The following is a 25,539-nucleotide window of genomic DNA, read 5'->3' on the forward strand; positions in this document are numbered from 1 at the left end:
GCTACTCCATTGTAGCTATAGTCATGGTTCTAAATGGAAATCTAATCATACTCGTTCCTATTTAAAACCAGCTCTTCATTGCTCAAAAAACAAAGTCCAAATTCCTTAACGAGAGTTACAAAAATATTATCTGGATTCTCTCAACATTCCCATCTCTTCCCTGTCCTCCCCACAACCCCAAAACACTTTCCACTCTAAGACATCGTTATGGTTCCTGGAAGGCACTACGATCTCTTTCATCTGAGGCTTTTTGTTCTGGAACATTCTCACTGTTATTGACCAAGCTCACTCTTTTCCAACTTCCAGAGTTCACTGTAGACCTTCAGGAAATTTTTCCCTCAGTGGGTTCTATCAGAGTACTGAATTGCGCCCCTCCCCCTTTTAACTTTCTTCATTAAATATAACATTCATGCAGAAGAATACATCATTCATAATATACAGTTTACTCATCCTGAAGTGAATATACCCATGAAACCACCACCCAGACCAAAAAATTTAATAACTCCCAACTCAGAAGCCCTTTTAATGCTCCATTTTAATCAATATACTTCCTTTTTCCCAAAGGTAATTTTCATTTGAGTTTTACTATCATAGTTTTCGCCTATTCTAGAAATTCATACAAGTGGAACCATGTAGTACATGTAATTTATGTCTGATTTCTTTTACTAAGTATGCCTGTGAGATTTTTCTGTGTTGTTGAGTGTAGCTGTAATTTTATTTTCATTATTGTATAATATACCATTGAATGAATAGATCCATTATTTCTGTATCCATTTTATTATCAGTAAGCATTTGTATTGTTTGCAGTTTTTGGTTATTTTAACATTTTTTTCTTTCTTTTGGTGGAAATAAACACTCATTTCTCTTGGGCACATGTCTAGGAGTTATGGAGTGGGTACCTGTTTGACTTTAATAGAAACTGCTAAATATTTTCCAAAATGATCTTACCAATTTTTTCTCTTTAGCAGTGTATATACATTCCAATTTTTCCCCATTATGAGAATTGCAGTAGTTAGTAAAAATGGACATTGCTATAATGGTCTCATTGTGGTTACAATTTTCTTCTGTTACTTCACATGTGTTTGTTGGTTATGTAGGTGAATGTCAGTTGAAGTCTCTTGTTCATTTATCTATTGGGGTGTCTTTCTTCTTTTTATTGATTTAAAGTAGTGACTTATTAGGTAAATGTGATGAAAATATCTTTTCCCATTCTGTAGCTTATCTTCTTATATTTTAATTGTGTCTTTTGATGAGCCAAGGTTCTTATTTTTAGTGTTATCCAATTTATTACTTGTTTCCTCCATGGTCTTTTTTTTTTTTTTCTCTGTTTAGGAAAACTTTTCTTCCCCTGAGATAGAGAAGATAGTTGTGGATGTTTTCCTATAGAAATTTTCTTGCTTTTCCTTTCATATTTATATCACAACTCTATCTGGAATTGTTTTTCATGTATGATATCACACTGTGTTTTAATTATCTATTTAGTTGTCTGTCTCCCCAGCTAGACTGTGAAGGGCTAGGAGGAAGAATGTGAATTGTCTTCCTAATCCCCATTGGGGGAACCATCTGTGTGATTGTGTAGTTCCTGCCACTCTCAAGCAGTTGAAATATTTCTTACTTTTAGTTAATTTCCCTCTCTAGATTCTAAAACTTTCTTTAGATTTAACTAAAATCACATCCTAATGTGTTATTTGAGAAAATATGTGCACTGTTCCTTTGCCATCATTATGTTATTTTACTTCTGGGATGTTTTCTCTGTTGTACGTGGTACACTTTCATGCCTATGGCTGTCAACATCACTTTCAAGTCTGTAAAGAAATTTGGACAAGAAAGGAAACTGTGTGGCATTAATTTAATTTATTATTTTCTAGAAGTTACTAATTGAACCTTTTCTCCTTTTAATTTTTATTTTTTAAAAATTAGGTAAGACATTCATATTGTTCAAATATCAAATATGTGCTTTGAGAAAGCTCTCTTCCACCTCTGTCCACATCTATCCACTATCTCTTGGTTCATCATCTTTATCAATTTCTTGTGTGTACTTCCATGATTTATTTATAAACAGAGGGAAGCTACCTAGCAGACAAGGGCACATGGCCAGAGATAGAAAGAACACATAACAGGCCATTTGGAAGAACATTTATGGGGAAAGAAAATCATGGAAACATAAATAGTTAGCAGATATGTGGTCCCCCATTGCTTATCACTCTGTGAAGTGGCAGATAGGGATATAGATATAGAAAGGGATACAGATTCCTGATCCCCATATTTGAGGATCAGGAATCCAGCCCTTGGCTGGTGGGCTGCATGATTCCCTTCCCCTGGCATGAACAGAGGGCTGGGCTGGAGTCCAAATCTTGTGACTGCACCTATGTGACAAGAGTTCAGTGGCCTCAAGACCAAATGCATAGCACAGTCCTCTCCAGAGTCAATTGCCTTAGGCTAGCAGTTTCTGTGGTGCCCTAGAGGAGATCATCACCATTTCTAAGAAGTCAGCCTATAGGGAATCAAGAAAGTTAAACTTGACTTCTCAGCTCACTCCTTATTCCAAGGATTAGATGCTATGTGTCATTACCCACTCATCAGGAACCTATTCCATTTTAACCTCTAAATTCATGAGGCTAGTCTCTGGTATTGTTATAGGAGACACTGGATTGGTTAGGACAGGAGTGAGAAAAAGAAAGCCATGAATATTCCTTTAAGCTCTCCCATAGTGCAGTCTCAGGGAGACGAGCCCTAGTGCAGAGGATAGGTTCCATGCTGCTGAGAGCTCTAGATAACCAGTCTTCCTGTCCCATATATGGGATACGGAATGTTCTGACTCCCCGCTGGTGTTGATGCATATACGGGTGGTGTGTTAGTCTACGATAAGATGTTCCCTTGCTGGTCAACACATAATAGTGATTCTGTTCCAAATCACCCTAGAGCTTAGGTTAATCTGTTGGGTCTTTGTGGCATGGGGAAACTTTCTTGTTACTTAGCCTAGGTGTTTGACAAATTCGGTATTTTTGTCATCAGCACAGTTATCCCCCACACAGGAATTAGACTATGATCAGGATTATACTATGCTCTGTCGCCTCCTGTATACATGGCTCAGATTGCTCTTCAAGAAAGAACCTGTGGCAAGGAATGCAGAAAGCTGCCTGTGCCCAGCTGTAGGACTTTCAAGATCTCCTGCAACATCTCAGCTGAGCCTACACTGCTCTTGGTCTTCTCCAAGCCAATGCCTGACCATCATGACAGAACTAGGGCCTAGAATTTTCTGCGCATTATTGGACTATTCAGTGGCTATTCTTTGCACTGGAGCTCATCATTGGGTGGATGAGACTTCTTCAGAACACATCATAGCCTGTGCCACTACCTGCATAATCTTTCTTTCCCTTCTCCACTTACTGGTTTCGCATCTGCATCACAGTCTGAAGGCTTTTCCTCATTCCTTTAGATGTCATAAGTTTTACTCTCAATAAATCTCTTGTACTTTTAACTCTGTCTTGGTGTCTGTTTCCTAGAGGTCCCGAGTTGACAAATATACTCTGAGAAGATTGTTTCTTCACACTTGGGCTGGAAGGGACAAGTAAGGTCTTGGAAGAGGTCCAGGAAAACCTGTAATGGCTACATAACCATCCTAACTTGGGTTCAGATTATGTTAAACTGAGGTAGAAAGGGGAAGTCTGTTGACCCATATGGAAATAATAGCCTAGGGGGAGTGATATCAACCATGGAAAATAACATATGTAGTCATTTGAGTCAAGCCGTCTGTAGTCTTTCTTTCACTTGGTGGATATAAGTAGTATAGGGAGTTGGCTAAAGTTGGCATCTGTGGCTGCATTTCATAGATGAAAAATATTTCATCCAGCCCTGAAGAATTCATCTCAGTCCTCTTCTACTGACTAGGGAGACCATATCATCCTAGAATAAGTGAAGATTCCACTGGCCTAGCATTGTTGACCATAGGATCTAGCATTGAAATTATATAATTAGCTTCATTGCAAAGTACTGGCTGATGTAATTCAATGAAATATATCAGGATACTGGGGATATCAGAAGCACTATTTTAGAACACATGGTACTGACTACCAACTTTTTTCAAGACCTAGCACAGTGTGGTAGATGCAACAGCATGACATATTTGAGGTCTCTAACTGTTAGAAATGTAATCAAGAATGCAAGGTGGCTTGGATGACAATTTTACTGGAGGGGTCCAGGTACAAGACAAGTGGTAGGCACTAGTCTTCTTACCTATCATCAGCACCACTGCAACAATCTGAGGTTACAGTCATTCCTCTCCAACCAAGCAATGAGGCTGCTTCTTCTGGGTAAGTGAGACCTTATGTCTCACACCAACTGGTAAGACAAACATATTCTTATTTTTAGATGACATACTAAATATTGGTTTGCATGTAACTTTTTTCATTTAACAATGTGTCCATATAATTTAGATAAATGAACAGTCCTTGTGTTTTCTTCATTCCTGTGGCAATTTCTCTGATCAAAATACTTGACAAGCATGAAAAGGATCTATAAGGATGGCTGCCTTTGTCCCTTTCAAGTCTTAATTTTCAGTTTCCATTTGAAAACTTGATATTGGATAGGCAATAAATTATCAGTCTTTTCAAGTGTGAGGAAACTGTTTTTAACATCAGAAAGGCTTACAGACATCTACCTAATTAAAGTTGATCTTTTAGAACTGATTGATTGATGGAACACCCAATGACCAAGAGCTATGAATTCATGTGAGTTTAGTTATATTTCTGATAAATTTTTAATGAATCATAATAGCATATATATATAATATAGTGTATATATATATATATATCCATGTGTGTATTGGTATGTATGCATATGAAAAAATGTTAGCATATATAAGGGCAAGATGTAATATTTATTCAGAAGGCAATATTTGGTAACCATGTGGAATATTAAGGGCTCTTATAGCTATAGAAGCAACAGAGGTATCATCTTAACAGCTGGCATTAGACTTCTTTTTTCTCAGAAGGAAGAATCTTTGTTTGGGAAAATGCCCTTAAGAGCTTTGGGGGATGAAAGAAGGGACCCTGAAGCATGAAACCAGAAAGATCAAAGGCAAGAAAAGAGAAGACTAAATTGCTTTGTGTCAGATGGAGAGAGGAGTTTGTTTCTACACTGGTGAGCACTAAACGAAGAGGATACATAGAATAAAGTAGAGACTGGGAGGTTGCTATAGGGCTAGGAAAACTTAGAGAGTAGTGGGTCCATAGAAAACCCCTCTTGGGTCATGACTGAGACTTTTAAAAAGGAATGTTTAATTTGTACTTCAAAGTTTTTCTTCACAATGTCTTTGTAAAATCCTTTTCCTTTTACTGTCCAGAAATCTTCGGTAAAGTTTATCATGAGTTGCCCTAGATGGCATGTATAGGATGGCAATATGATTAATAAACCAAGAAAGCAGGCAGTCAAAACTAGAGGTAGCCTAGAACATGAAGTTTTGAAAATTCTGAGAAGTTTCAGGGAGAGTTCTGGAATCTCTAGAGTATGTGTGGGTAGTGGTTGATGGTAGGATAGTTGGGCATTTAGGAAAACTTTGTTAAACCTCAAAAAGCTTTTAAGTCCCCATTTAAAATTTAGGTTTTGTTTATTCAATTACTCACAAAATATTTGAAGACCTACAATGAAGTTCTACTCCTTTATATCCTGGAGCTCAAGGGATGAGGAAACCATAGTTCCTGTTTGTGTAGAACTTATATTCTAGTGGGAAAGAAAGTTAATAAAAGAGCAAAAATTGGATGCAATATGACATCAGTTATTAAGAGGTGCTATATGAAACAAAGCAAGGAAAATGAATAAAGTCTTAGGAGATACTTTTTCACATAGGGTGGTTAGGAAACGGTTCTCAGAAAAAATAGCATTTGGAGCAGAGCCTGAAAACAGATCTGGGGAAAAGCATTTTAGGTGAATGGCCAGTGAAATAACAATAACAGAGGTTTCTATAAATCACCTAAAGAAAGTTAAATTGGCACTATTTCCACTTGAAGATTATGCTTCTTTTTGTTTTTGTTTTTCAGACAGAAAGAGCACGTGAGAGCAAGCAGGAGTGTGAGGAGGGGCAGAGGGAAAAAGAGAGAGAGTATCCTAAACAGGGTCCATGCTCAGTGAGGAGTCAGACTGGGGAACCGAGCAGACAAGGGCACCTTAAGGGCATCTTAAGGCCCGAGATCATGACCTAAGTCCAAATCAAGAGTCTAACCCTTAACCTATTGAGCCACCCAGGTGCCCCTGATGATTACGCTTTTGATAATGATGGTTGTGGGTATAGTTTACAGGAACAAAAGTGTGTTCATAACAATACATACAATATGCATAAGATTTAATTACTATTCTTAGTGGTTGGAGACTTCATGAATATTTGTGTTGTGAATAATAAAGTGGCCTCAATTAAAATATTCCTTAGATATTATTCAATTTTCTATGAAGTCTTTGTTTAATCACAAATTTTATATAAAATAAATACCTAATAAAGCAGAGTGAAAGTGACTGCAATAATCAGGTATCCTTATTGATGGTGTAACAGTATATGTTATTACTCGATGCTCATTTTAAGGTGAAATTTTTAGTTCAAATATCAGGGTTTTTATATATATATATATATATATATATATATATATATATATATATACAGAGAAAGAGCATATGAGTTGTGGGGGGGATAAGGGAGGTAAAGGGAGAGGAAGAGAGAGAGAATCTTAAGCAGACTCCATGCCCAGTGTGGAGCCCAATGTGAGGTTCAAATATACAACTCTGAGATCATGATCTGAGCTTAGGTACTGACTGACTTAGGTACTGACTTAGGTACCCGGGAGCCCCTCAAATCTCAGTTTTAACATAAGATATGCCTTCTGAATGAATTTTTAAGTATAAACAGTATTGTTAACAATAGGCAATGTGTTACACAGCAGATCTCTAGAACTTACTCATCTTGCATAACTGAAACTTTGTATCCTTTGACAAATACCTCTTTCCTTCTCTGTGAAGACTTTGGTAACCACCATTCTACTTTCTGGTCTAGGAATTTGACTATTTTACATTTCTCATATCATGATATATTAATTCTTATCACAAAAATAGTAATAATAAATAAAGAAGGTGGTAGGAAACTTTGGAGGTAATGAATATGTTTATAGCATAGATTGGGGTGATGATTTCATGGGTGTATACAAAAACCCCACATTACAATGAGATTTTCACCTATTCATTTCATTTTTCTTTTTCTTTTCTCCCTCTCTTTTTCCTTCCTTCCTTCTTTCCTTCCTTCCTTCCTTCCTTCCTTCCTTCCTTCCTTCCTTCCTTCCTTCCTCACTCTCTCTTTCTCTCTTTCTTTCCTTCTTTCAAGAGCATGTGTGCACTCCCCAGCCCTTCCCAAGCAGGAGAAGGGGCACGGGGAGAAGGAGAGAGAGAATCATAAGCAAGCTCCATGCTCAACACAGAGCCTGACTTGGGGCTCAAACTCAACCCCAAGATCATGACCTTAGTTGAAATCAAGAGTCAGACACTTAACTGACTGAGCTACCCAGGTGCCCCACATCTACTCATTTCAAAGTGGAATGCTGTAATATTCCATAAAAAAGATATCGCTAACTCATTTTTAAAAAAAATTATTTTTATTTTTGGGTCTAGGAACAATGTTCTTAACTGTAGCTCAATTTCAACGTCAGTTGCTTGAAATAATGATACCCACCTGGAAGAGTGGTTATAAGAATTTGAGGGTAATTACATAATACCATATAAAAAGACTCAATCAAGTTTATTTGAATGAAAATTTATTTATATTTATATAGAAAAAAATATATTACTGACATTTTCTATTTGGCAATTGATAATACTTGTCATACCTTGAATGCTTGACTATTTCCTTAAAATAGTGGTTATAAAGGCTGACAATTTTGACCTCAAGGGAATATCTGACAATAATTGGAAACATTATTGGTAATTGTGACTTGGAGACTGAGACTTGGTCTCATTGTAACTACATTTTTTGACCAGTTGGTTTAGGCAATATCATTAAAGCATCTTTGTTGCCTTATGTAAAACACTAGAAAGAAGTTGGTGCTATGTAAAATATTGGATTAGTGCTCATCAAATATTCCCCTCCCCTCTCCTACTGTGAGCAGTCTATGCTGGAATCTTTCACTTGCTTTGCCCAAAGGAATATTAGAAGTTGTGATTCAAATGGAGGCCTTACTGGGCTTAAGTGGTTTGCCTTACCTTTTACTCTTCTGCCATTGCCCATTCCTGAACCCAAGCCAAGCCAAGCCCAGCTGATGTGTGGCAAGCAAAACTGCTTGACTGAGCCCAGCTAAGAGCAGCCCAGGTGCTGATTTGCAGACCCAGGAGCATGAGAATAAATGGTAGTTTTTGTAAGCTGCTCAGTTTTAAGCTGGTTCATTGTAAAACATGAGTAATACATGATGCATTGAGAAAGACATTATTTACTAATAATGTACTGCATATTCAATGGATCTAAATAGTTAGGAAGATCAGTAATTTGAATACAGGAAGAAAACAATACAACAGGTGGAGATGTTTGTTATTAAAAAGTGTCCCTGAGGGGCACCTGGGTGGCTCAGTGGGTTAATGCCTCTGCCTTCGCTCAGGTCATGATCTCAGGGTCCTGAGATCGAGCCCCGCATCGGGCTCTCTGCTCAGTGGGGAGCCTACTTCCCCACTCTCTCTCTGCCTGCCTCTGCCTACTTGTGATTTCTGTCAAATAAATAAAAAAATAAATCTTAAAAAAAAAAAAAGTGCCCCTGAAGATCCTGGCATTTAATCTGGCAATCAAAGTCTCAAAGATTTCAGAGATACAGTTGACATTTACTAATTTGAACATTTGGACATTATTATATCTTGAATATTTGAGCAATCTCTAAAACAGTCAGGTAAAAAAAATAGTTTTAGCAGTGATCACATAATATTTTGATCAAATGACAAGTGTATGTACTTTAGAGGGAGACAGAATCCAAAATTGTCATTTGATTCTCAATAGCATTTGAGGTCTTTTTTATTACACACACATATACACACAAATACACACACCCAAAAATAACAACAACAACAACAAATAATGTCCAAAACAAAAACTAGGGATTCTTGATCCACATCAACTGGCCCTCGGGCCATCAGCTGGCCCTCGGGCAGAACTTTCCAGAAGTTTCCTCCATTTTCTGAGAACCCATTACCTACCCAAACAAATCTGCTGTCTTTTTCTCTTTATTCTACAATACTTATTTGGGCCATGCTTACTGATAGGTTCACTAAGCAGAAGAACTTTGGGGGTAAAAACCAGAACTTGTGAGCCATCTGTTGTGGCATATGTGCTGTTGTAGCTACTCAGTGTTTGGCAGTGGTGTAATTCTGATTTAAAACTAAATTGGAGTGAAAAAAAAAACAACTCTAAATTGGAGTGGAAAATAGGGATTCTGATGACTTAGCATTTGTATATACGTATACATGACTTAGCATTTGTAGGTATATTTAGGATGAGGGAAGGATCAAAATAAAGTAGTGAGTCAGAACCTTCTGGGTCTGGAAGGAAGACCAGAGTGTGGGCAGCTGAAGGATGGTGTCAATACAGATGGCAGAATATCTACTTCATGTGCCAAGTGAGCTGACAGAGCAGCTTCTTCTGACAGCTTATGGTAGAACTGAACATATACATTTTGAAGGCTGGCCGCAGAACTATGACGAACATGTTCATGTTGACTTTTTAAAATTAACTTCTTTGTTTTGAGATAAATGTAGAGGCACGTGTACTTATAAGAAACAATAGACAGCAATCCAGTGTTATCTATTACTCAGTTCTCTCCAGTGGCAATTCTTACAAAACCAAAGTAAAATATCATACCCAAGATATTGATATTGACACAGTTAAGACACCTAAGAGTTCCAACACCAAAGGATCTTCATTTTGCCTTTTATAGCCACACCCCCTTCCCTCTTGCCTCCACTTCCTCCTTCACCCTCAACAATGATTATTTTGTGTTCCGCATCTATAATTTTGTCATTTTAAGAATGCCATGTAAATAAAATTATGTAGTATATAACTTTTTGGGATTATCTTTTTTCCCCTTAACATAATTTGGTGGAAATTAAATTATATTGCTGAGTGTATCCATAGTTTATTCCCTTTTATCGGTGATTAGCAATCATTGTATAGATGTGCCACAGTTTGTTTAACCATTCACCTATTGAAGGATATCTGAGTTGTTTGTGCTTTGAGGCTCCTCTGAATAAAACTGGAATAAACATTCATTTACAGGTTTTGTTTGGTGAACATGTTTTCGTTTCTGTGGGATAGATGCCCAGAAATGGAATTGCTGGGTTGTACAATAGTTGCATGTTTAGTTTTTAAAGAAATTGACAACTGTTTTCTGTTTTTTAATATGGCTGTACCATTTTACATTCCTACCAACAATGTGTGAGTGATCCAATATTTCTACTTTCTCACCAGCATTCTTACCAGCATTTCTTAGCCCTTCTGAATGATGTGTAACATATCTCATTGTGATTTTAATTTGCATTCCCTAATGGCTAATGATATTGAACATATTTACGTGTGCCTATTTGCCATCTGCATATCTTCCTTAGTGAAATGTCTTTTATGTCTTTTGTCCATTTTCTAATTGTTTTTTCTGTTGAGTTTTATGAGTTCTTTATATACTCTAGATGAAAGTCCTGTGTTAGATATATGAATTGCAAATATTTTCTAAGTTTATAGTTTGTCTTTTTATCTTCTTAATGGAGTTGTTTGTTTATAGAGCAAAAATTTTTAATCTTGGTGAACTCTAACTTATCATTCTTTTTATTGATCATATTTTTAGTGTCAGTGCTAAGTACCCTTACACAAATTTTGTAGATTTTGTCTTATTTTTGTTTGTTTTGTCATTTTATGTTTTATGTTCAAGTCTACGATGGATTTTGAGTTAACTTTTGTACAAAGTGGGAGATTACCCAAAGATTCTTTTTGTGCATGTGTCTATGGATGTCCATTTATTCCATCACCATGTAGAGAAAAGGCTATTTTTCCTCCAATGAATTGCTTTTGCACTTTTGTCAAAAACTCAGTTGAACATATTTGTGTGATTCTATTTCTGAGTCCTGTGCTCTCCTCCACTGATCCATGTGCTTGTCCCTCTGCCAATGCTGTATAGTCTTGATTACCGTGGGTGCATGATAAGTCTTGAAATCAGGAAAACTGATTCTTCATGCTGTATTATTTTTCAAAATTGTTTTAGCTGTTTCTAGTTCTTATGACTTTTCACATAAATATTAGAATTATTTTTCTATATCTACAAAAATTGTTGTTTAGATTTTGGTAGTAATTTTGTTAAAGTTGTGCATCAGTTAGGGGAGAATTGATGTTTTTACTTTGTTGAGTCTTCAAATCCATGAACATGGTGTCTTTCACCATTTTTAAATCTTTTCTTTATTTCATCAGTGTTTTGCAGCTCTCAGCAAACGGGTCCTGTACATGTCTTGTGAGATTTAAATCTAAAAAGTTCTTTTTGAGCACTTGGAAATATTATTGCACATGCACACATGCCTATTGGTAACATAGAAATAATATTTTATATGTTTATCTTTTATTCTGTGACCTTACTGAACTCACTTTTAAGTTTTTCTATATGAGATTACATCAAATAGATGCTAATTCTTCTTTAATTATTTGGTAGTATTCTCCAGTGGAATCATCTAAGTTTAGAGATCTCTTTTTTGGAATTTTTTTAAGATCTTAAATTCAATGAGTATAATAGTTATAGGGCTACTCAAGTTATCTAATATCTAGTTAATAATTGGTGATTTGGGATAGCCTATGTTTTTCAAGAATTCTGAAGTTGGGTAGTAACCACGGTGACAACAGATCATTCCTAAATCACCAGAGAGAACAGTTAAGGAGAGGAAGCAGAGATTAAGAGGTGCATCTCAGTACACACATACTCAGACTTCAGAGTCTAAAGGCATAACGAACTTGTTTTTCAGAAGTAGGTATAATTCCTTGGAAAATTTAACAGCCACCTGCATTATTTTTTATTATTATTTTTTTTAGTCTGACATTTTTCTTTAATAAAAAAAAGATAGATGGGCAAAGATGAATATATAGTTTGATCTCCCACTTCTCCAGGGATTATTGCCACTTTTACTGCTTGGAGGCATATTCTTCCAGCTCAATCCCTTAATATTTTGTTCCCCAACTTCTACATCTAACAATGCACTTGGGAAGGTTTCCTGGTGACTAGAATTGTTACTGAAGAACAACAAATGGAGTTAGACTGGCTAAAACCCAATACATTTCTAAATAGTGGAAAATGCCCACTTGAAATATAAGTAGCCAGCATTCCATGCTATGCTTCTATTTTTGTTATGGTCAATAAAAATTTTAAATTCTGGAAGTACAATAGGAAGGAAGCTTTAATTTTAGTTGCTTTTTTTTTTTTAAGCGTTGGATGCGACCCACCATTTCAAATCAATGTTTTCTTGTTTGTGTATGTATTCTTGTTTGTGAAGTGAGGGTAACAAATGTGTTCACTTTGCAGGGTTACTTTGAGGATTAAAATAATGACATTTACCATAAAGGACAGAACCTAACAGTGGTTAGTTATTATTGTTAATGTTGTTATATTATCCAATTTATGTTCTTAACCAACAAACATGGCAAGAGAAATGAGGTTAGCAGACTTGCTTCAAGTCCAATGATGATTTTTCCTACTGCGTGAGAATTTACAAATCTCTTGGAAATTTGTTCGCAAAAGAATGTAGCTATATGAGAGACCAAAACTCCTTGACTGGATTTCACAGTTTATACCTGGCTAGAAAGACCTTTCCTGCAAAATAATCAAGAAAAACATGAGGTCAGATACCTTGCAAGGCTGTTCTGGCTGGTGTTACCTTAAGGGGTTTTACTATTGGTTGGATGTGAGAAGCTACTGAATAATTTCACCCCAGTCAGAGGGCTAAAAGGGTCCAGCCAGTGGGGTAGGGGTTCTGAGACCTACAGTATCCTTAAAATGAAGTTAAAACTAGACTTAAAATACTTTAAAGTCAGGGTATGTGTTGACTTTCTTTAACCCTTGACTTCAAGCTGACATGGCGTGAATGTGCTGCACATGGTCATTCCTTTCCAACACTGTGCAGATGACTACACAGTAGCTGATTCCCATTTGTACAAAGGAAAATCGGTTCCTTCCTGGCCCTGGTAGCAGATGAAAACTGTAAGCACCTTCTTCTGAGTTTTTCCATGGATGTCTCATGTAAAGCTGACATTTCCCCTGGCAACAATTTCTGCCTCATCCTTTTCACTGCATGTCAGTCTGGGGTTAGATCTAAAAACTGACAATGTTTCTGCTTCATTCCCCAAAACGCCTTTTTTTTTTTTTTTTTCCCTGCTTGATAGTCTCGGTAGTGACAGATTTCCCTTCCATTTTCCCCTAGCCCCAGATTGTTTTAATTACCACTGCTGTGTTTTTTTTAGATGGTAAACTGTGAAAATGGCCTCTGGTTGTTTAGGTTGTTTAGTTAAAAAAAAAGAAAATCCAAAACAAGGAAAACAACACTTGCTCGGAGTTTAAAAAAAAAAAAGTTACATAGGACACAGGGATCTATTGATTTCTTCATTTATTCATTAGGAAGGGAAGTGGAACTAAAGATATAAGGTAATTCATCTGTTGTTCACCCCATTTTGACTGCGGAGATTTTTCTTAGTCACGCTCTATTTACAGACTGTCTCATGGGGAAAGGGGAGGATCTGTGACTTTGTCCTTCATGGGGAAGTCTTGGACCTCAAGTCACCATTTCCCTGAACTACTTCCTTCCTAGAATTCTGAGACGGGGAGGAAGGCAGGAAGTAAAGTTCTTCACTTCCTTGAACAGGCTGTTTTGTAGGGGAGGGTTAGCACAGACTGGACGCTGCAATATCTTTGTTGAGTCCTAAGGCAGAGTGCACGTGGCAAATCCTCCTCCTTCTAAGCCTCGGTTTCCTTATCTGTAACATGGAGATAATTGATGTAATAAATTTGTGTGTGTGTGTTAATGCACAATTATACTGTAGATTGTCGTATTTACGGTAGTTCTTTTCATTCATGATGGAGGATCTTGAAGCTCCTTGATTGACATCTCTTAACAACTTAATCACAATGACTGGCTCATTAAAGAGTTTTTTTAAAGTGCATGAAAGAATAAATGAATGAACTAAAGTGATGATGTAAGAAAGTGGGAGGAAAGGAAAAAGTGAGGCATGTTTGAGAGACTGCAGCTCATTTTTGACCTCTCAAACACAGGAAACATCTTTAGAGAAAGAAATTCTATTCTCCGGAAATGGGAGGCACCATTTAACTGAAACGTCAATGGCGTTCTGCTACGCATTTAGGTTTAATTTAATGATGCTTATACAAATGACTATACCTCACACTTCCTTAGTGGAGAAAAATACCTGTCAATAATAATATTAATAATGGTAACAACCAATATTTATTGAGAACTTACTTCTTTCCTGGCTACTACTCTAATTGCATTACATACTTTACCCCATTTAATCTCAGTTTAATTCTCACAAGGCTGCAAGGTAGGTACAGTTATTATTCCATGTTACAGATGAGAAAACTGAGAGACAAAAGTGACAGTGGCAAATTGATAGTGACAGAATTGAGAAACCTCTGAAGACAAACCCAGTGTTAGAATTTTACTTTGGACATTTTCTGTTTTTGTTTTTATCCGCCCCTCACTATGGTGATGGACTTCTTTTTGCCGAACTGCACACACCCATCCACCTCTCTGCAGGCAATCTAAATATGTCACTGTTCATTAGCTCTTTGTTCCAACGATCATACTGTGTCTTTAGAATGTCATATTTGACAATGTGCTAAATAGTCTTCTGCTATGAATAGCCCTCTGTATGAATCAGCTTGCAGACTGGCAGGCTTGCTCCTGTCAAATCAGTTCTAATCTAAGCTCGTCTAATCACAAACCTTCTTCTTTTTCTTCCTCTGTAGCTCTCAGGCAACGGTGGATAAATAGTGCTCAGGCTAACAAAAGCTTCTTCCTTCAGCCAGGCATTGCTACTTCCCTTCCTGGCTTGGAAACATGGTTGCTCTGTTGTTAAACAACTAACAGAACTTTCAGCACTGGGGACAGCATCTTTTAATGAAGTGGTAATGGAATGTAGAGTAGGACATGCCTTGATTAAAAAAGGATACTCTGCTTAAAGATTACAGTCCATTCCCAGTTCTTGATGCGGTTCTGAATTTGCTTCTGGTTACCAAGCTTCCTTTTCAGCCATAGAAGAGTGCAATGCAGTTTGTGTATGCTGTGCCTCCAAATAACTTTTAATTAGGCATTTAAATTAGACTGGTGCTGCTTCACTGAATCCAGCGTTTTTATATTTCTCCAATCCAATTATTAGGTGTTTTAATTCCCCAATTCTTGGCTTGCCATTTATTTTAATATTACTTACTACAACATTAAAACTATAATTCCTAGATTTTCTCATAAAGAAAATGAGATATAAATGTCCAAAATTAAGAACAAAAATTCCAAGCAGTCAAATTCATAATAAAAAATAAATAAAACTGTCTTAAGCCATCAAATCCATAACCAAAAACTAGCTATTCTCTAGGCAGATGCTGATGAGGGAGAATGAACAGAAATACTCTAAGGTGAAGGAAAAACACACAAGAGATCTTAAGGGACTTTGTTCATTTTGTCAAGGTAGGGGTGAATGGGGGCCTTCTTGCTGAGTTGGGCCACTGCACAAACCCACTTCCTTCTCTATGGCCAGATTAAGAGCCCCACTTGCATGGGGAAGCCTGGGTCACTAAGTAGGTGGATAGAGGGTCAATGGCCCCTTCAAACATTTATTGGATGCTTTCAGGCATTGTTCTGTGTGCTTTTGACCATCTAGTGCGCACAACATTGTTACAAGGTTAAGCAATATTACAACCTCTATGTAGAAAAGGAAACTAAGCCATAGAATAAGAGTAACCTATTTAAGTTCACACAAATGTAAGGATTGGGAGCAGGATTTAAAAACAAGTTGTCTGGTTCTTGCATTTGCACTTTCAACATTCACACTGTTATAAACTTTCAACAAGGTAAGTAGTGCAAACAAGAAAAGGCCAGTCTGACCTGCTAAGCCAAGTGATCACAATGGTAATCGTTCTTGCCTAATGTAGAAGTTGTGAAGACTAATTATGTTAGTTCATGTTTTTTTTTTTTTTAAAGATTTTATTTATTTATCTGACAGACAGAGATCACAAGTAGGCAGAGAGGCAGGCAGAGAGAGAGAGGAGGAAGCGGGCTCCCTGCTGAGCAGAGAACCCGATGCGGGGCTCGATCCCAGGACCCTGGGACCATGACCTGAGCCAAAGGCAGTGGCTTAACCCACTGAGCCACCCAGGCGCCCCTGTTAGTTCATGTTAAATGCTTAGCTTACTACCCGGCACAGAATATTATTCATGGTTAACATTAATTGAGAGCATGCTACATGCCTTCAAGGAGGAACAAGCCATTTAGAAACAACCATGATGATGATGAGACACAAGTAAAAAGGAGATGAGTCTGAAGCAAGGCCTTAAGTGTAGGTTTAGGCATCCCCTTCATTTATGTAGTGCCTTTGACCTTGACTAGTAGTAGATGGAGTCAGGAGGTGGGAGGATAAGGAAACAGATACAGGATTTGAAAGGATAGACGACTTGTCTTTCTTTCATGCTGTAGTACATGAAAACTGGGTGTTATGTCTAAACAAAACTTGATCCCAACCACGCTCTGCCTTGAGCCATCCAAGCCCAACCTCATCTGAGGCTGGGGGGCCCTATCAGAGCAGTGACTGGTAAAGTCTGATAGGACCTATGGTTACATTTACCAGAAATTCAAGGAAAACAACTACAAGCCAAACATCTGCAAGGCTCCTCACAAAGACATTTGCTTTGCCCTTAAAATATTCATTATCTAAGAGTGAAAATGAAGCATGCTTATGATTACCCAAGAATGTGGGACTGAGATCTGAGGGACCCCTGTAGATACCACTAGTGTGTATCTTCCAGCAATAGTGACCAGATCTTTTTCATAAATTTTTATCTGGGGATTTGGATCAGATAAAAAATGGAGGAAATGGAGGTTTGGGGAAGTTGTCAGTGAGGTGGTTAGGATATAGGTATAGAGGATGCTTGTTATCATCTGTGTTAGACTCATTGCATTATCATTATCAACATTATTCACTTCCTTCCACCTTCCTATTCCAATGCATTACGCTTGGCTGCCCCACTGAATTTGCACTGAACATGTGATAGACCAAAGGAATGTGAGCAGACGTAAGGCAAGCCGTGCTCTTGTCAGTTGCTGTGAGAAGAATATGCTTGTGTTAGCCACTGGTCCATGGAGAGATGTGGAGCAGATGTGGACCTGATCTGTGGCCCAGAGGCAACACCAGCCAGTCTGCCACCTGAGATAATGCTATTCTAGTCAACTCATGGAACCACAAACAAGAAAAATAAATGTTTGTTGCTATAAGCCATTGGAGTTTGGAGTGTTTGTTATTCACATGATTGAAGCAAAAACCAACCAACCAAACAAACGAAAAACAAACAAACAAAAAAACGCCAGTACAATAACCACTCTTTCTTCTAAAAGTCTTAGTGGGAGAGGAGATTCAGGTACCTAGTGCTCACTTTTGAAGCTGAGTAAGGCCATATTCCATCTTTCTTGTCTCCTATCTAGGTTTATTTATGAGATGAGGGCGGCTACCTATGACCCAAGATTAGGCATTCATAGGGTCTCTGACAGGACTTCAAACCCTGTGCCAGTGACTCAAGAACACAGTGACTGTGGGTCATGCATGATAAAGGTGCTGTCGTGACTAGGGTTTTCCAAACAAGAGACTGTTGCTGTGCCTCTTGCTTCCTATTCTCTGTGGCTCTGTTGGTACCTACCTCCTCCAAAACACAACCGGCCACTCATTTTGGGTATTTTGAGCCCTCAGTATTTTCCCAATATATTCCCCATTGCCTAAATAAGCCAGAGTCAACATCTAATGCTTGTAACCAATACCTCTAAATCACTAATACTAATATTGCTAATGCTACCTCAGAACGTGATTTATTCAGGGAAACAGCCTTGGTCACATTGGAGTACTTTTGGGTGCTATTATTAATATGCCGTATTGAGAGCTGCCTGTCTGTGCCGTTCAAGTTTCCTCCTATATCCCCTCCATTAGATAGGTATTTGTGATGAGAAATCACCCTGGCTTTGGGTTCTACTAAAGTGCATCAATAAGACTTTTGAAGCCGTAGGGATCTTTGAATTTCCTACGGTGTGAGATAAGGCTCTTTCTCATTACTCTAAGAATAGCCCAGCTCCCAAAGCCATTCAGAAATCCACAGAGGGAGATCTGGCCTGCAGGCCTTGCAATAAACTCTTATTAACACTATCAAAAGTAATCTGCTTTTGTCTTGACCTCACTTTAGATTCTCAGCAGGTATAATGGACAGATTTGTAGAGTTTCCTTTTCCCTTTTAAAAGACTAGATAAATGTCCCTTTTCTCTCATCAGATTATAAAAGTCCAATGTAAATGGAAAGTTCATTGCTTTCCTTGATAACAGATGTAATTTTCCCAATTGATGCCCCTCTGTCAGAAGACACACGAGATAACCCCGGAGATTGTTTTCCGTGAAACCAGGCTAAGAATAAGTTTAATTTCCCACATCATGCACTTTAACCTTTCTCAGACTGACGCAGTGAGAAAGCATTTTATATCAACTTTGTAGAAAAGTTATCTGCTTTCTGTGGCTCCCAGTTCCATTTGGCCATGTTGGGCACAGGCAGTTTGGTTTTAATTGGCTCCAATGTCCAAATTCTCCAATTAGATTAATTTCTTTATCACTGATTTATTTTTTTTGGGGGGATGGGTGGGACCACTGAGAGGAGGGGAGAAAGATTACTAACACTGATGCTGCTCTAACACTGACTGTTAGTCATCTGAGTCAGCTCAGGCTCAAAGTGTAGTTAAAAGTACATCAAAATAACACTCATTGAACATAGCATTTCATATAGTTCAACACATTTTCTGTCCTTAGAGCTTCTCCTCACATAGTTCTGTGCAGAGTAGGAAGTCTCTGTATCCCTGTGACTTGGGAAAATCAGGGTGCACACAAACATCAGGAAGTTTGACTCCATGCACACAGTAAAACAATACTAGCTACGAGTTAGGTTATGGGTCATCAGGTTCTTGACTCATTCCCCTTCCATAACTAACAGGATAGGTGTGGGTCTAGAGGACAGGGAACGGGTTTGAAACCTGAAGACCAGAGCTATGGTTTCACCTGTGCTCCATCTTGATAGTTGTGTGTATGTGTGTGTGTGTGTGTGTGTGTGAAGGCTGAGCTATGTTTTCTCATCTTTGAAATAGGAACAATAACAATGCCTGGGTTAAAATGAAGCAATTTTCCTGAAAAAAATTTTGGAAAGTGCAAAGTCTAATAAAAATAAAATTAGTGTATTATGTACTTATGATAATAATTGTTATTTATTGAGCACTTACTATGCGCTAGGCATGACACAATTTATTTTGTCTTTTTTTTTTTTTTATTTGACAGAGAGAGATCACAAGCAGGCAGAGAGGCAGGTAGAGAGAGAGGAGGAAGCAGGCTCCCTGCCGAGCAGAGAGCCCGATGCGGGGCTTGATCCCAGGACCCTGCGATCATGACCTGAGCCGAAGGCAGCGGCTTAACCCACTGAGCCACCCAGGTGCCCCTGTTTTGTCTTTTATATTGTGAAATAAAACATATATATAAAAGTTCTTAAAACATCATTATACAGTATAAGAATTAGTTATAAAGGTTTCAGCCATGAACTACCACCAAGTCAAGAATCAGAATGTTGCCTGTTGCCCAGAAATTAGATGCCTACCACTTCCTCCCTCTTCCTCCCCAAGAGGTTACCATTATTCTATTTAGGCAATCACTTCTGTGCTTCTCTTCATATGTTAATAATTTCTAAATAATATAGTGCAGTTTTTAAGCTTTATGTCAATGGGGTCAGAGAGTATGCATTTGTTTTTGTTTTTAATAAGAGAGGGAGGAAGGGAAGGAAAGAGAGACAGAGAGAGAGAGAGGTGGGGGGAGGGAGGGGCAGAGGGAGAGGGAAAGAGAATCCCAAACAGGCTGCATGACCAGCATGGAGCCCAACATGGGGCTCAATCTCACAACCCTGAATCATGACCTGAGCTAAAATCAAGAGTTGGACGCTTAACAAACTGAGCCATCCAGGTGCCTCTTTTGCATTTATTTTCTTTTGTCAGTATCATGTTTTAAATTTCTGTGCATTTTGTTCTATATAACTGTTGTTATTCATTTCCAATACTGTATAGTCCTCTACTGTTAGAAAATAATGATTTACCTGAATCTCGTACCACTGATAGGTGTTTAGGTTGTTTCTAGACTTTTGCTCTTAAGAAGTCTATACCTATAAACAAGTACACATATTTTGCACATATCTATGTTGTTCTCTAGGTTATGTACTTATTAGTAAAATTACTGAATCACTATATATATATGTATATATATACATATATATAAATTTAACTATAAATATATTTATGCTTAACTATAGTGCATACTGCCCAACTGCTTTTTTAAAAATTTTATTTTTTCAGTGTTCCAAGATTCATTGTTTATGCACCACACTCAGTGCTCCATACAATATGTACCCTCCTTAATACCTACCACCAGGTTCACCCAAACCCCCACCCCTCTCCCCTCCCAAACCCTCAGTTTGTTTCTCAGAGTCCACAGTCTCTCATTGTCTGTCTCCCCCTCTGATTTCCCCCAATTCACTTTTCCTTTCCTTTGCCTAATGTCCTCCGTGTTATTCCTTATGCTCCACAAGTAAGTGTGACCATATGGTAATTGACTCTCTCTGCTTCACTTCTTTCACTCAGCATAATCTTCTCCAGTCCTGTCCGTGTTGATACAATAGTTGGGTATTCATCCTTCCCGAAGGAGGCATAATACTCCATTGTGTATATGGACCATATCTTCTTTTTCCATTTGTCCATTGAAGGGCATCTTGGCCCTTTCCACAGTTTGGCAACTATGGTCATTGCTGCTATGAACACTGGAGTACAGATGGCCCTTCTTTTCACTACATCTGTATCTTTGGGTTAAATACCCAGTACTGCAATTATAGGTCATAAGGCAGCTCTATTTTTAATTTCTTAAGGAATCTCCACACTGTTTTCCAAAGTGGCTGCATCAACTTGCATTCTCACCAACAGTGTAAGAGGGTTCCCCTTTCTCCACATCTTCTCCAACACATGTTGTTTACTGTATTATTGATTTTGGCCATTCTAACTGGTGTAGGGTGGTATCTCAATGTGGTTTTGATTTGAATCTCCCTGATGGCTAATGATGATAAACATTTTTTCATGTGTCTGTTAGCCATTTGTATGTCTTCTTTGGAGAAGTGTCTGTTCATGTCTTCTGCCCATTTTTTGACATGATTGTCTGTTTTGTGTGTGTTGAGTTTGAGGAGTTCTTTATAGATCTTGGATATCAGCCCTTTGTCTGTACTGTCATTTGCAAATATCTTCTCCCATCCCGTGGGTTGCCTCTTGGTTTTGTTGACTGTTTCCTTTGCTGTGCAGAAGCTTTTGATCTTGATGAAGTGCCTAAAGTTCATTTTTGCTTTTGTTTCCTTTGCCTTTGAAGGAGACATGTTTTGAAAGAAGTTGCTGTGGCCGGTGTCGAAGAGGTTACTGCCTATGTTCTCTTCTAAGATTTTGATTTCAAGTTTATCTTTGTGTATGGTGTAAGAGAATGGTCAAGTTTCATTCTTCTATACATAGATGTCCAATTTTCCCAGCACCATTTATTGAAGAAACTGTCTTTTTTCTACTGGATATTTTTTTCTGCTTTGTTGAAGATTATTTGACCATAGAGTTGCAGGCCCATATCTGGACTCTTTACTCTGTTCCACTGCTCAATATGTGTTTTTATGCCAGTACCATGCTGTGTTGGTGATCACAGCTTTGTAGTAAAGCTTGAAATCAGGCAATGTGATGCCCCCAGTTTTGTTTTTCTTTTTCAACATTTCCTTAGCAATTTGGGTTTTTTTCTGGTTCCTGCTTTTTTTTTTTTAAAGTGGATACGCTGATTTACACTTCCACTAGCAACATATGAGATTTTGTATTATTCTATACTCTCTCCAGCATTCAATATTATATTTATTATGTTTATATACTAACTAGTCTAGTGTGCACATTGTGGTATCTCGTTGAAGAGTTCATATGCATTTTTCTGATTACTAAGGAGGTCATACTGGTATATAAAATTTTTTAAAGATTTTATTTATTTATTTATTTGACAGAGAGAGAGAGAGAGAGATCACAAGTAGGCAGAGAGGCAGGCAGAGGGAGGAGGAAGCAGGCTCACCGCTGAGCAGAGAGCCCAATGCGGGGCTCGATCCCAGAACCCTGAGATCATGACCTGAGCCAAAGGCAGAGGCTTAACCCACTGAGCCACTCAGGTGCCCCGGCATATAAATTTTTTATCCTTTTTTTTTTCAGTATTTGTTCAGAGCTATTGCCCATTTTTTGGGTTATCTGCCTTTTCCTCACCAATTTATAGGAATTATTTCTTATATAACCTGGACACAAGTTCTTTGTTATACGTGTATCAAATATCTATTCCCACTATGCTTCTTGCCTTTTCATTCTTTTGATGGAATCTTTTGATGAAAACAAGTTCTTAACTTCAATGGTATCTAATTTATTAATCATTTCCTCTATGCTTAGAGCTTTTTGTATCTTGTATGACTTCTCTGAGGTTGTGAAGACATTTTTTTCTAATTTAATTTAATTTTGTTTTTTTTAATTTAGTAACATAAAATGTATTATTTACCCCATGGATACAGGTCTGTGAATCATCAGGCTTACACATTTCACAGCACTCACCATAGCACATACCCATCCCCAATGTCCATAACCCGGCCACCCTAATCCCTCCCCCCACCCCCACCACCTCCCAGCAACCCTCAGTTTGTTTCCTGAGATTAAGAGTCTCTTATGGGTTTGTCTCATTCTTTTATGTTATTTCCTGTAAGTTGTCAGTTGGAGTGAAGCTGCCACAGAGTTTACCATCAAGCAGCTGGAGCTACATGAGGAGGGGTAGAATGGAGATGTGGATTTTAGGCTGGTGACAAACATTTACGATAGAAGGTTTAAAGGGGCCATACATGAGACCAAAGTGCACAGAAAGGAGGGTAGAGGCAATAGGCTAGTCTCGGCTGAAAAAACTTGTTATTCTCCGTGGTAGTTGACCATGGAGAATAAAAGGTTTTTTCTCCTAGGTCTATGTCGGGCACATACACACTCAAAAAACCATAAGGAAGCTTTGTTTCTTATTTTGGTCAATTCTGATCCAATTTTTCACAAAAGAAAAACTTTGAGAGAGGTAAAGGATAAATAGAGATACAAGATTTTTGTTTTTATACAAAATATCTCTTCCTCTAACATGGAAAACTCACAATTCAGGTAAAATTTAAGATATGGAAGAAATTATGAAGTTAAGGTTAGACTTTTTGGTGTTTGTTTTTTAAGACCAGAGATTACCAACTTTGTGGAAGTTGTTTCAGTTTATAGCCTCCTATTCTCCCTGTTTTCACCTCTCCAAATTATAGATTTTATTTGTATTTTATAGAATATTAGATTTGGCAGATCTCAAATCCGCCGTCCCCCCCCTTTTTTTTTCAGATGAGGATACCAAGACTTGCATGTGGTCACAGAGCTATTTAGCAGATCAACCAAAACAGGTTTCTGACTTTCCATGCTTTGCTTCTCAAAGTGCTATGTGGTACATTTTTAAAAAAATAAAATTAAACTGCTTAGAGAAATTTCTGACAACTTGAGACACAATTTGGGATGATAGAAATATCTGTAGTTGTTGCAAAGTGGTAGAAAAGTCCATCAAAGTGTGGCCAACTCTCCAACTCTCATCTTATATAAAATATTAGATATTTGAATCAATAAGAAAAATTAAGTAACTACATTTTAAAAATATGCAAGAAATTTGAATACGTATTTTACACAAGAGGATACCCAAGTGGCCACTAAATGTGTGTAAAGGTGCTCAACTTCGTTCATCTTTTTGAAGATGCAAATTAAACTAAATGTGGTACAACTACACATACACACCAGAATGACCAAAAAAAAAAAATTAAGGCAAAATAAAACAAAAACATTACAGACAATACCAAGTGTTGGTGAGGATGTGGAACAACTGGAACCCTTATACTTGATGATGAGAGCATAAAATGATCCAACCACTTTGGGGAATTGGCTGTCTACTAAAGTTGAATATATGGATACTCTATAATCCAGCAGTTCCACTGCTAGATACATGCCCAAGAGAATACGTATGTATACCAAAAGACATATACTTTTTCATAGTATAACTTTCTATAAAAGTCTCACTTTGGAGCCTTGCCAAATGCTCTTCAACAATAGAAGGATAAATGAATTACGGCATAGTCATGAGCCGTAATAGAGCACTACCCCATAATGAGAAAACATAAACCACTACCACATGGAAGCGGTATGAATTAATCTCACAAACATAATTTTTAAGAAATGAAGACAGACACAACAGAGTACATCATGTGCGATTTCATTCATACAAGATTAAAAAACAAATTTATGCTGCTCGATGTCAAGATAGTGGTTACCTTTGTGGGGGGTAATGATGGGCAAGTGGAATTCTGATAATGTTCTCTTACTTGATCTGGGTCCTGGTTATACAGGTGTGTTTAGTTTGTGAAAATTCACTAAGCCGTGCACTCACATGTATGCATATTTTTTCTTCCTTTGGGCGATGCTTCACTAAGATGCTCAAGAAAATCTTAACTTCCAGCCAAGTTTCAAGGCCAGAGGTCTTAAGGAAAGTAACACTACCATCCTCATGACAATCTGAATACATTTTCTATTTACACAATGCTCCTTCCACTTAGCCTGGCATCTGCTGCACATCTGTATCCCCCATGGCACTGAGTAAGTTAAAGAACCCAGATGCTGAAGAGAAATCATAACAGTGGGGAGATTGAATTTAAGATGAATAGATTGGGGAGGGAAAGACAAGTTTTCAATTGACATCAGGAATGAATAGAAGGGTCGATAGGGAAACAAGAAAAGAGAAAATGATCATTTTGGGCAGGAGTGATGGCAGATTTTGCAGTAGAGTCTGGCAGATCGTGAATGGGCAAACAGAGTACAAAAATGAGTGATGGTTATGACCAGTGTAAGGGACAAGGCAGGGAACTGGGGAGTTCTCTGTCCCCGATAAAGCGCATTACTGTCACTACCTGATTCTGCCAAGGGAGGTTTGTATTCCTATCTCATACAATACTTTTGAAAAATACATAAGCCAAAAAGATAGATGGAGAGAGGGAGTGAGAGAGAGAGAGAGTGCAACTTCTGTCTCAAAATATTCTTTTTTTCTGTAGTAGAATGATCGTGGGGACGTACTTTGATAGCA

The sequence above is a fragment of the Lutra lutra genome, chromosome 9, assembly GCF_902655055.1.
Source record: "Lutra lutra chromosome 9, mLutLut1.2, whole genome shotgun sequence".
Taxonomy (NCBI): domain Eukaryota; kingdom Metazoa; phylum Chordata; class Mammalia; order Carnivora; family Mustelidae; genus Lutra; species Lutra lutra.